The following is a 13837-nucleotide window of genomic DNA, read 5'->3' as shown; positions in this document are numbered from 1 at the left end:
TGGAAGTTGATCTTCTTGTTCCTGCACTCTTAGTGTTTCTTTGAGCTCTTCTGATGTACCTGCAATGCGGTACACTTCTTCCATTACTTTTCCATGGACCGGCCCCTTCCATTTAGCTTTTTTTGTATCATAAGTCACTGGGGCTGAAATTATGATATTAGTGGAGGGGAGCTGATTCCATTTGTTCCGGATAGCATAAAATCCTCATCCTCAGTGATGTAGGCAGTCCCCTGGAGGCTTTTCAGGGGTCGCTGGTCCTGTAAAACACATTGCTTTTCTTTTGCAGGGTCTTTGAAGCAGGCGACGGGACGGTAGGGCTGGGGCCGAGTGAGTTGTTGTCTCCTTTTCTTCTCTGCGGGGTTTTCAGCTCAGCAGTCCTTCTTTTCTTGATGTCGTCAGGAATCTGGTGAGCTGGGTTCAGGGGGGCCCTTAAATTCTAAATTTAGGGGTGTGTTAGGATCAGGGAGCAGTAGCCATTGGCTTCTGTCCATGAGGGTGGCTACACCCTCCCTGTGCTCACCCCGTTTTGGGAGGGGGGGCACATTCCTATCCCTATTGGTCCTAATCCTCCAAAGCAAGATGGAGGATTTCTCAAGGAGGGGGTCACTTCAGCTCTGGACACTTTAGGGGTCGACCCTGGCTGAAGGGGTGAATCCTCCTTGTTTGTTCTAATTTTCCCTCTGGGCTTGCCCCCAAAAGTGGGGCGGTGTCCGGGGGCTGGGCATCTCCACTAGCTGGAATGCCTTGGGGGTACTGTAATCCGAGGCTTGAGCCTTTGAGGCTCACCACCAGGTGTTACAGTTCATGCAGGGGGAGGTGTGAAGCACCTCCACCCAGGACAGGCTTTGTTTCTGATCACAAAGTGCACAAAGGCACTCACCCCATGAGGACAGAAACTCATCTGAAAGTGACAAGCTGGCATAGACTGGTCAGTCTTACACTAGCAGTTGGGCTAACATACAGGGGGCATCTCTAAGATGACCTCTGTGTGCATTTTTCAATAAATCCCGCATCAGTGTAGGTTTATTGTGCTGAAAAGTTTGATACCAAACTTCCCAGTATTCAGTAAAGTCATTATGGTGATGTGGAGTTCATAATGACAAACTCCCAGACCATATACTTAATATGGCTACACTGCACTTACAATGTCTAAGAATGGACTTAGACAGTGTAGGGGCATACTGCTCATACAGCTATGTCCTCACCTGTGGTGTAGTGCACCCTTGGGGCTGTAGGGCCTGCTAGAGGGGTGACTTACCTATGCTACAGAGAGTGGTTTGTGGGCATGGCACCCTGAAAGGGGTGCCATGTCGACTTAGCCTTTTTCCCCCACCAGCACACACAAGCTGCAAGGCATTGTTCATGTGCTGAGTGAGGGGTCCCCGGGGTAGTGCACCCTGCCACAGGCAGTGGTTTGTGAGAATGGCACCCTGAGAGGGGTGCCACGTCGACTTAGCCTTTCCCCCCACCAGCACACACAAGCTGCAAGGCAGTGTGCATTTGGGGAGTAAGGGGTCCCCAGGGTGGCATAATACATGCTGAAGCCGATAAGGACCTTCCCAGGCCACAGGGCCCTTGGTACCATGGGTATCTTTTACAAGGGACTTAACTGTGTGCCAGGGCTGTGCCAATTGTGGGAACAAAGGTGCAGTTTTGGGGAAAGAACACTGGTGCTGGGCCTGGTTAGCAGGGTCCCAGCACACTTTAAATCGAAGTTGGCATCAACACAAGGCAAAAAGTAGGGGGTAACCATGCCAACAGTGGCATTTTCCTGCACAAGTCCCCCCCCAAACAAAATAAAATGAGACTAACCTTTCCCAATAGAGTCTTCAATGTCTAGGTGGAAGAACCTGGAAAGGTCATCTGCATTGGCATGTGCAGTCCCAGGTCTGTGTTCCACTACAAAATCCATTCCCAGTAGGGATATGGACCACCTTGAAAGTTTAGGATTCTCACCTTTTCGTTTGCATTAGCCATCTGAGAGGTCTGTGGTCAGTTTGCACAACAAAGTGAGTGCCAAACAAGTATGGTCTCAGCTTTTTCAGGGACCAAACCACAGCATTGGCCTCCTTGTCAATGGCACTCCAACGCTGCTCCCTGGAGAGTAACCTCCTGCTAATAAAAGCAACAGGCTGATCAAGGCCATCATCATTGGTTTGGGGCAGGACTGCTCCTATCCCATGTTCAGAGGCATCTGTCTGCAAAATTAATTGCTTAGAATAATCTGGAGCTTTTAGAACTGGTGCTGAGCACATTGCTTCTTCTAGGGTGTCAAAGGCCTTTTGATAGTAAAAGGTCCAATTTACCTTCCTGGGCATTTTCTTGGAGGTCAATTCAGTGAGGGGAGTCACAATGGACCCATATCCCTCCACAAACATCCTGTAGTACCCAGTCAAGCCACAGAATGCCCCGACTTGAGTTTGGGTTTTTGGAGCTTCCCAGTCCAGAATTGTCTGGATCTTGGGTTGTAAAGGTTGCACTTGGCCTCCACCTACAAGGTGGCCCAGGTATACAACTGAACCCTGCCCTATCTGGCATTTAGATGCTTTTATGGAGAGGCCTGCTGCTTGCAGGGCCTGAAAACCTTCCCCAGGTGAACCAGGTGATCCTGCCAGCTGGAGCTAAAGACAGCAATATCATCAAGCTATGCTGCACTAAAGGACTCCAAGCCAGCAAGGACTTGATTCACAAACCTTTGAAAGGTGGCAGGGGCATTCTTTAAGCCAAAGGGCATAATAATGAACTGATAATGCCCATCAGGTGTAAAGAATGCTGTTTTTTCTTGGGCTCCAGGTGCCATCCTAATTTGCCAGTACCCTGCAGTATTGTCAAAGGTACTTAGGAATTTGGCTGCACCTAACTTGTTGATTCATTTATCAGCTCTGGGTATGGGGTGTGCATCTGTCTTGGTGACAGCACTGATTCCTCTGTAGTCCACACAGAACCTAATCTCTGTCTTGCCATCTTTGGTATGAGGTTGGGGGAACAAGACCACTGGGCTAGCCCAGGGACTGTCAGAGTGCTCTATTACCCCTAACTCCAGCATCTTGTGGACTTCCACCTTGATGCTCTCTTTGACTTGGTCAGACTGCCTGTATATTTTGTATTTGACAAGCATACCGTCTCCTGAATCCACATCATGGGTACACAGGTGTGTCTGACCAGGGGTCAAGGAGAAGAGCTCAGCATACTGATGTAGGACTTGCCTGCAGTCAGCTTGTTGTTGGACAGAGAGGGTGTCTGAGTAGACAACCCCATCTGCTCATCCATCTTTAGGGTCAGTGGAGAGGAGTTCAGGGAGAGTTTTCACTCTCTGCTTCCTGATCCTCATCAGTACCCATCAGCATGGTTATGTCTGCCCTATCATTATAGAGGTTCAGGTGGTTAACATGGATCACCCTCTTGTGGGTCCTGCTTGTGCCCAGGTCCACTAGGTAAGTGACCTGACTCTTTTTCTCAAGAACTGGGTAAGGGCCACTCCATCTGTGCTGAAGTGCCCTGGGAGCCACAGGCTCCAGAACCCAGATGTTCTAGCCTGGTTGGAATTCAACCATTGCAGCCTTTTGGTCATACCACAACTTCTGAAGTTGTTGGCTGGCCTCAAGGTTTTTGGATGCCTTTTACATGTGTTCAGCCATCCTGGAGTGGAGGAAAGCACATAGTCCACCACATCTTGTTTAGGATCATGGAAAGGGCTCTCTCAGCATTCTTTAACAAGTGCCATTGGTCCCCTTACAGGATGGCCAAAGAGAAGTTCAAAGGGGGAAAACCCTACTCCCTTCTGAGGCACCTCTCTGTAGGTGAAAACCAAGCATGGCAGGAGGACATCCCATCTCCTTTTGAGTTTTTCAGGGAGCCCCATGATCATGCCCTTCAAAGTCTTGTTGAATCTCTCAACAGGGCATTGGTTTGTGGATGATATGGTGAACTTATAAGTCACCCCACACTCATTCCATAAGTGTTTCAGGTAAGCTGACATGCAGTTGGTACCTCTGTCAGAAACCACCTCCTTAGGGAAACCCACTCTGGTAAAAATATCAATTAGGGCTTTGGCTTCTGCAGGGGCAGTAGTTGACCTAAGCGTTATTGTTTCGGAGTATCTGTTAGCATGAGACACTACTATTGGTATGTATTGGTTCCCTACGGCTGTGGGAGGTTCAAGTGGAACCACAATGTCCACACAAATCCTTTCAAATGGGACCCCCACCACTGGAAGTGGAATGAGGGGGGCCTTTTGATGGCCACCTGTCTTACCACTGGCTTGACAGGTGACATAGGAGCTGCAAAACTCCCTTACTTTCTGGGACATGTTGGGCCAATAGAAATGGTTCACTAGTGTATCCCATGTCTTGGTCTGTCCCAAATGCCCAGCTAAGGGGATGTCATGGGCCAACGTGAGGATAAACTCTCTAAACTCCTGAGGCATTACCACTCACCAGGTTTGGGATCTCCTGCCTAAGTGTAGAGGAGTCCATCCTCCCAATAGACCCTGTGGGAGCCACTGACATCTCCCTTCTGTTCAGCAGCATGCTGTCTCAGGCCTACAAGAGTGGGACAAGTCTTTTGTCCCTGGCACAGCTGTTCCTTTGAGGTCCCCTTAGGCCCAAGAGCTCTACCTGGGAAGGCTCCAGCTCCATGGACTCAGTTCCCTCAGGGGATAAGACATCTTCCTGGGAAAAGGGGTCTTGCTTCTTGTGCTATTCAGAGGCTGGTCCCCAGTCCTCTATCTTTTCTCTTGGAAGGTTGGGCCATTATTCCAGGCTCCAACACTTCTTTTTCACCCTGTGGTCTGCTCTGTGCTGTTGGTTTTATACACACCAGTTAAGGGATACCCAGCATGGCTGCATGGGTTGTGAGTTCTACCGCAGCCCATGCTGAGGACTCCAAATCATGCCCTAGCAAACATTCTACTGGGATTGCAGAACAGACCACTACCTGTTTCAGGCCAGTACCCCTCCCCATTCTAAAGTCACCATAGCCATGGGATGGACTTTGGTTACATTATCAGCATTAATAACGGGATATGTTTGTCCAGCAAAATACTGTCCTGGGGAAATCAGTTTCTCTGTCACCATGGTGACACTAGCACCTGTATCCCTCAGGGCTTCTACTTTTGCCCCATTTATCAAGAGCTGCTGCCTGTATTTTTGCATGTTAGGGGGCCAGGCAGCTAGTGTGGCTATATCCACCCGACCCTCAGAGACTAGAGTAGCTTCAGTGTGAACTCAGATTTGTTCTGGGCACACAGTTGATCCCACTTGGAGACTGGCTATTCCAGTACTAACTGGAGTAGTGCTAGTGGGACTTTTCTTGGGACAGGCCTTGTCTCCAGTTTGGTGTCCATGCTGCTTAGAGTTGTGACACCAGGCCTTCTTGGGATCAAAATTCTTACCCTTATACCTATTTGGGGACTGTGAAGAGGCTTGGGGCCCACCCTCCTGTTTTTTGGGGCTCTTGAGAAGACTCTTTAGTGTTGTCCTTGGATGTCTCACCACACTTCCCCTTGGGAGGCTTTGTGACCCCTTTCTTTTGGTCACCCCCTGTAGAAGTCTTGGTCACCCTTGTCTTGACCCAATGGTCTGCCTTCTTTCCCAATTCTTGGGGAGAAATTGGACCTAGGTCTACCAGATGTTGATGCAACTTATCATTGAAGCAGTTACTTAATAGGTGTTCCTTCATAAACAAATCAAAAAAGCCCATCATAGTTATCCAACCATCTAGTGTCTTTACTGAGTAGTCAACATCAACCCAGGACTGGCTCGAGGTTTTATAAGCCCCCTGAACCTAATTCTGTACTCCCCAGTTTAGAATCCAAAGCCCTCAATCAAGGTAGCCTTCATGAGGTCATAGGATTCTGCATCTTTACCAGAGAGTGTGAGGAGTCTATCCCTACACTTACCAGTGAACAATTCCTCAGTGAAATCTGTTTCAATTTCTGGTTGCACAAGCCCTCTCAAAAGCTGAGAACCACTTGGTCATATCATCAACTTCTTCATATTTTGAAACAATCCCTCTGGAGATTTTTAGGATATCAGCATTATCTAACCCTTTTTATGTTGCTGCCAACATGTATAGGTGCTAGACCCATTTCTGATCTCTCCCTTTCTATAGCTAGCAGTTGTTGCTCCAAAGCTAACCTCATTGCTAAAAGGATGTCCTCTTCATTGAGGCTGCCCTCAATGTTCCCAGAGGAACCGGACTCCCTTGTGGAAGATCCACTGAGTACTATCCTTGGAGACAGAGTTCTGGGGACCCTGGTCTCCGTAATTAGTTGAGGAGGGGGAGATCATCTACCTCATCTCTAACATCTTCCCCTTCTGAGTGGAGTTCTTCCTCATGTACTCTGCCAAGAGCTCCTGGAGCTTGACTTTGGTAGGGTTGGAACCAGTTCTAATTTTTCTTAGCTTACAGAGGGTCCTTAACTCTGCCATCCCTAGATGGAGGTAAGGAGTGAGGGTGAGTTCCATCACTATTTCCTCTGAGCTACTCATTATGCTACTAAAGTTGGGATTACTTTTTACAAACTAAAAACTACTTCTAGTAACTAAATCCAAACTTTTACAAAACTTTTAAACTTAAAAAGAGGTGCTAAGGGGGCTTAACCAAGGCTCTAGCAGGACTTTTAAAAATTTAGAAAAAATAGTCAAATTCAAAAATCAGTTTTCTAAAGGCAATTTTGGAATTTAGTCGTGTGATCAGATATTGGCTGAGTAGTCCAGCAAATGCAAAGTCGTAGATCCCACCGCTGATCCACCAATGTAGGACTCTGTCTCTGTATATACTATATCAAAATGAGATATAGGCCCTCATTATGAACACAGCGGTCGTCCCTGGTGCGTGGATGGTGTCCCACTGCATTGACCCTGTTGACAATGGTCTGCCATAGCTCCATCTTCCTGGCGATGGGTGTGTGCTGCATCTGTGCCCCGAATATTTGTGGCTCCACCTTCAGGATCTCGTCCACCATGGTCTTTAGCTCCCTTTCTGTGAAGCGTGGATGTTTGGGTGGTGACATGGTGAGTGTGGTGAATGGTGTCGGGGTGGAATCGCAGTGAGGGTGCTCTTCTGTGGGTCGGTGTGAGTCTCATGTAAAGTGGCGTTCGGTGTCTGCTTCTGCTGCTCTCTGTCTTCTTTGTCCTGGTTTCCTTGGAAAGGATTGTGGGGGGTGTATGTGGGTGTTTTATGGTGTTGTGGATGTGTGTCAGGTGTGTGGGTTTCTAGATTATCCAATGTGTGCACTTCTTGCTGTTGGGTCCACTTGCTGCCTGTGGCGGTCAGCACCTCCAATGGTCGTTCGACTTCCACTGACCGCCAAGGTGATTTGTGCATCATTATTTGGAGGGAGGGATGTGGGTGTGCTCGGCGGTGGCGGGGTGGAAGGTCCAGCATTTCTGCCGACAGGGTCCTGGCGGTGACTGGTTGCGGTGATTTTGGGTGGATTCGGGAATTGCGTTCATTATATGGAGGGTCTCTATTCACCACCGACGGTGGTTTTCTGTTCACCGCCGCCACGGTAGACAACGGTGTTTACCGCTGTGTTCATAATGACCGTCATAGTGTGCATGGAGTCCAGGGGTTCCCTAAGAGGCTTGACAGAGGCAATAATAGATAATACTAATGCTCTATTTGTGGTAGTGTGGTCGAGCAGTTAGGCTTATCAGAGGGTAGTGTTAAGCATTGGTTGTACATACACAAGCAATAGAAGAAACACACACTCAATGATTTAACTCCAGACCAATATGATTTTATATAGAAAAATATTATTTTTTAATTTATTTCTAAAACCACAAGATTCAATTAGCAGGTAAGTACATTAAACAAAAGGTACTTCACATACTTATAATCAGTACTTTGAATGGAATCAGCAATGTACCCAGTTTTTCTTAAAATGGCAAAAAGCAATTTAAAAAGTGGACACTGCAATTTTCAACAATTCCTGGGGGAGGAAAGTACAGTACAGTTTTGGAGGTACGTAATTGACTTACAGTCTCCGAGGCATAGGTAGCCCACCGTTGGGGGTTCAAGATAACCCCAAACACCCAGCACCAGCAACACTGGGCAGGTTAGGTGCAGAGGTCAAACAGGAGCCAAAATAACATGGGCCCCTATTGAGACAATGGGTACTCCGGTTCCGGTCTTCTTGCAGGTAAGTACCCGCATTGTAGGAACCCAGACTAGAGGAGTTAAGAGGAGCACTGGGGGACCCAAGTAGGCACCAAACACACACCCTCAGCAGCATAGGGGTGGCTGGGTGCAGGGTGCAAACAGGGCGTCGGGTTCCCAATGGATAGTTAGGCCACCTGGACACCGGCTGTGGGCATCGGGTGCAGAGTGGTTTAAGACTCACACTTCTGGAGTGAGGTGAGAGTCCCTTGGAAGGAGTTTCCTTTTCTTCTTGTTGGACAGGTCCGCTGTCCACAGGAGTTTCTTGGTCCTCAGTGATGCAGGCAGTCCCCTGGAGGCTGTTTAAGGGTTGCTGGTCCTGTAGAACGCGTTGCTTTGCTTTTGCAGGGCCTTTGAAGCAGGAGACAGGCCGGTAGGGCTTGGGCCGAGTCAGTTGTCTCCTTTATTTCTCTGCGGGGTTTTCAGCTCAGCAGTTCTTATTCTTTTCTTGAGGTTGTCAGGAATCTGGTGAGCTGGGTTCAGGCGGGCCCTTAAATTCTAAATTTAAGGGCGTGTTAGGGTCAGGGGGCAGCAGCCAATGGCTACTGTCCCTGAGGGTGGCTACACCCTCCTTGTGCCCACTCCCTTTGAGTAGGGGGCACATTCCTATCCCTATTTGTCCTAATCCTCCAAAGAAAGATGAAGGATTTGTCAAGAAATGGGTCACTTCAGCTCTGGACACCTTAGGGGTGGTCCTGTCTGAGGGGGTGTCTCATCCTTGTTTTTCCTAATTTTCCCTCTGGGCTTGCCCCCAAAAGTGGGACAGGCTTTGCTTCTGACCACAGCGTGCAGAAAGGCACTCACCCCATGAGGACAGAAACTCGTCTGAAAGTGACAGGCTGACACAGACCGGTCAGTCTTACACTAGCAATTGGGCTAACATACAGGGGGCATCTAAGATGCCCTCTGTGTGCATTTTTTGATAAATCCCACACTGGCATCAGTGTGGGTTTATTGTGCTAAGAAGTTTGATACCAAACTTCCCAGTATTCAGTAAAGCCATTATGGTGATGTGGAGTTCGTAATTACAAGCTCCCAGACCATATACTTAATATGGCTACACTGCACTGACAATGTCTAAGAATGGATTTAGATACTGTACGGGCATATTTCTCATGCAGCTATGCCCTCACCTGTGGTGTAGTGCACCCTGGCTTGGGGCTGTAAGGCCTGCTAGAGGGGTGACTTACCTATGCCACAAGCAGTGGTTTGTGGGCATGGCACCCTAAAAGGGGTGCCATGTCGACTTAGCCTTTTTCCCCACACCAGCACACACAAGTTGCAAGGTATTGTGCATGTGCTCAGTGAGGGGTCCCCAGGGTGCATAATACATACTGCAGCCCTTAGGGACCTTCCCTGGCCACTGGGCCCTTGGTACCATGGGTACCTTTTACAAGGGACTTAACTGTGTGCCTGGGCTGTGCCAATTGTGGAAACAAAGGTACAGTTTTAGGGAAAGAACACTGGTGCTGGGGCCTGGTTAGCAGGGTCCCAGCACACTTTCAGTGAAAGTTGGCATGAACACTAAGCAAAAAGTGTGGGGGTAACCATACCAACAGTGGCATTTTCCTACAACCATGTTGCAATGTTTTTTCAGGACTTGTAGATATGACTTATAGATATGGAGTGAGGCAAGACAGCACAAGTGGCTGCATTTCCTTACTCTGTGTCAGGGGGGAATAGCATGGGTGTTGTGGTGGGTTTTCAAATGAAGTACACATGGGCTTTGATTCATTCCCTGATTTCCAAGGACCAGTGAACAGGGGAATGTGACAAATTCTTACCCCTCCGAAGGAGAGCCGTAACAAGGAGTGATATCTTTTATTTTCCTTGTTTTCTAATGTTTCTATGTGTGCTGCATTCTGCATCAAACATAGGAAGAGGACAAAGCCTCACATGAGTGGTTTTGTGCAGGAAGGTGTCTCTTCCTGCACAGGGACAATCCTGTCTGTGACACAAGCATCCTTACAACATGGTGCAAGGGTGCTTGCATGTGGCACTAGACAGCCCAGTGGGCATCAGTGCAGGAGGAGGGGACAGGAATGCATGTTATATTTTTTATACAGGCCATTCCTCCCCTTTCCATGTGGCACAGGGCAGCGCAGCAAGGTGACTTGTAATTGGGCCCTCTTGTTTTTTACTTTGTATTGTGTGACTTGTATTTCTGGTGACGTGCATTGTGCTACACATGCCAGAATACACAGGTTGACCTGGACTGGTGCTGCACTTCACACATGTAATGGATAAACGTGATGGAGCTTGACTGAGCTGTCCAACATTTTACTAGGCAGTGTGAGTGAAATTTTCTGTGAAAGTTCACCGGACATGATCAAGATTCCCACCCCTTGTCCTGCAAACAGCGCAGTGAAGCACTGGGACATGACGAGCTGCACTGGACAACATGACCTTTTTGCCCACATTGCTCTTTGTTGATATTTACCTGTACCTGGGTTGTTCCATGTGTGCTACACAGTCGTGTCCAGGGACTCCATCCACAAGCTCATCTGGGATGACGGCTGCCACCCACTCCTCCAAGGCATCCAGCTCCTCCTGGGGCGCTGGGCTCCCTCGTCCGGTCTGCATTGCTGCCTTCCGGATCTTGGCCTTTTTCTCATTTGTCCGTCGCTTATAAACGTGCTGGTGCTTCTTGCAGTCAGTGACGGTCCTCTTCACTTGTCTCACACTGTTAACTTTCTCCACAATGGACTACCAAATGGCCTTTTTCCTCCCCAGTGGCAAATGTGAGGTGCAAGGAGCTGATGTTGGTGCTCTGTCAATTCAGTGTTTAACATGTCATTCTCCTCAATGAAGTTGTACTTCCTCTTCTTCTTATCCGGGAGTCTGACTGGACATCCTGTCTGGTGCTGGGGTTGTTGTCCTTGCTGCTGCTGTGTGCTGCCTGCTTCATGGCTGCCTTCTGTGAAGTATGCAATTTTTTTTCACGAGGTGTCATTTTTTTGTACTTGTTTTGAAACATTCCTCACTCAAAATTGACACAGGGCTGATGTGCGTCACTTTTTGTGCCGCAAGTCAGCCCTCCATCACTTTTGCAGCAGGAGCAACAGATTTCTGTAAAGCATGGCGCACATGGATGCGTCATTATTTTTATGCAGACAGGATCCTTACACTATGGTGTGCCATAATGTAAATATGACACACCCAAAGCGTAGAATTCTGACTTACTGAAGCACAAGTTATTTTGATGCTTCACTGACACAATGAAATGATGTGTCCCCTTATAAATATGACCCTTGGGCCCATATTTATACTTTTTGACGCTAAACTGCACTAACGCAGTTTAGCGTCAAAAAATTTAGCGCCGTCTAACGCCATTCTGAAGCGCCATGCGGGCGCCGTATTTATGGAATGGCGTTAGCCGGCGCAAGCAGACCGGCGCTGCCTGGTGTGCGTGGAAAAAAACCACGTAGACCAGGCAGCGCCGGCGTTGGGCAAAAATGACGTTAGGGCATCTTAAAATGGGGCAAGTCAGGTTGAGGCAAAAAAATCGCCTCAACCCGATTTGCGCCATTTTTTTACGACGCCCAGACGCCATTTCATGACTCCTGTCTTAGTAAAGACAGGAGTCATGCCCCCTTGCCCAATGGCCATGCCCAGGGGACTTGTGTCCCCTGGGCATGGTCATTGGGCATAGTGGCATGTAGGGGGGCACAAATAAGGCCCCCCTATGCCACCCAAAAAAAATTAAAAAATATAAAAAATTATACTTACCTGAACTTACCTGAATGTCCCTGGGGTGGGTCCCTCCATCCTTGGGTGTCCTCCTGGGGTGGGCAGGGGTGGCAGGGGGGGGCCCTGGGGGCAGGGGAGGGCACCTGTGGGCTCATTTTGAGCCCACAGGCCCCTTAACGCCTACCCTGACCCAGGCGTTAAATAGTGGCGCAAATGCGGGGTTTTTTGACCCGCCAACTCCCGGGCGTGATTTTTGCCCGGGAGTATAAATACGACGCATTTGCGTCGCCGTCATTTTTTTAGACGGGAACGCCTTCCTTGCATCTCATTAACGCAAGGAAGGCGTTCACGCAAAAAAATGACGCTATTTGCCAATACTTTGGCGCTAGACGCGTCTAACGCCAAAGTATAAATATGGCGTTAGTTTTGCGCCGAATTTGCGTCGAAAAAAACGACGCAAATTCGGCGCAAACGGAGTATAAATACGGGCCTTGGTTCCTTGTGCTGAAACCTGCTGCCAGGAGGATTCACACGTTAGGCTTCCCTTGAAGAGGTGAAGAGGACTAACTTACCTCAAATATAGGGTGTCTCCATAGCTTGGTCAGCAATTCACAAAAAACGAAATTAGCAATATGTAGAATTTGGGCGGACTAAAACGACTACAGTTTCAACCTATGACTTCATGAAGAAGGTCAGCATTCCAAGTTTTTGTTCTGAGTATCATCTGCATATGACAGGAACTCCAGTTTTCTTTCTTTACAATGGTAATAAGCAGTCGCAGCTCGCTGACCTCTGAACGAGCGGGACAGGTGCGGCACATGGGGGAAGGGCATTTAAGAAAAAAAAAAAAAAGAAGAAATATATAAAAACTTACCTCCTCTGTTGCCGCCACTCCTCTGTCCATTGTCACTCCAGGCGGCAGGCACAGTAAGGCATGGAGCCTGTGCCTTACTGTGCCTGCCTCCAGCCCAGCAACTGTGTTGCTGGACTGGAAAGAGCCTACTGCGCATGTGTGTTTGGCTGGCCCGAGACGGCCATCCAAACACAGATGCGCTCTGAGGGGGAGTGCTGTTCACTCCCCCTCACTGTTCGTCACCCAGTGGCCCTGCCCCTTTAGCCCCTTCGCTGCCAGGCCTTTTCCCCCTCAGGTGCCAAGCCTTTTTTTGGCTATTTGGGGCAGTTCGCACTTAGTCCCTCATAACTTTTTGTTCACATAAGCTACCCACGCCAAATTTGCGTCCTTTTTTTCCAACATCCTAGGGATTCTAGAGGTACCCAGACTTTGTGGGTTCCCCAGAAGGAGGCCAAGAAATTAGCCAAAATCCAGTGAAAATTTCGTTTTTTTAAAAAAAATGGGAAAAAGGGGCTGCAGAAGAAGGCTTGTGGTTTTTCCCTGAAAATGGCATCAACAAAGGGTTTGCGGTGCTAAAATCATCAGCTTCCCAGCTTTCAGGAACAGGCAGACTTGAATCAGAAAACCCAATTTTTCAACACAATTTTGGCATTTTACTGGGACATACCCCATTTTTACGATTTTTTGTGCTTTCAGCCTCCTTCCAGTCAGTGACAGAAATGGGCATGAAACCAATGCTGGATCCCCAAAAACCGCAACATTTCTGAAAAGTAGACACAATTCTGAATTCAGCAAGGGATAATTTGTGTAGATCCTACAAGGGTTTCCTACAGAAAATAACAACCGAAAAAAAAAAATATTGAAATTGAGGTGAAAAAATCTTCAATTTTTCTCTACGTTTTACTCTGTAACTTTTTCCTGCAATGTCAGATTTTTGAAAGCAATATACCGTTACGTCTGCTGGACTCTTCTGGTTGCGGGGATATATAGGGCTTGTAGGTTCATCAAGAACTCTAGGTACCCAGAGCCAATAAATGACCTGCACCCTGCAGTGGGTTTTCATTCTACAGTATACCGGGTATACAGCAATTAATTTGCTGAAATATAAAGAGTAAAAAATAGCTATCAAGA

This window comes from Pleurodeles waltl, chromosome 4_2 (genome assembly GCF_031143425.1).
Source record: "Pleurodeles waltl isolate 20211129_DDA chromosome 4_2, aPleWal1.hap1.20221129, whole genome shotgun sequence".
Classification (NCBI taxonomy): Eukaryota; Metazoa; Chordata; class Amphibia; order Caudata; family Salamandridae; genus Pleurodeles; species Pleurodeles waltl.
This window is presented reverse-complemented; position numbering follows the sequence as displayed.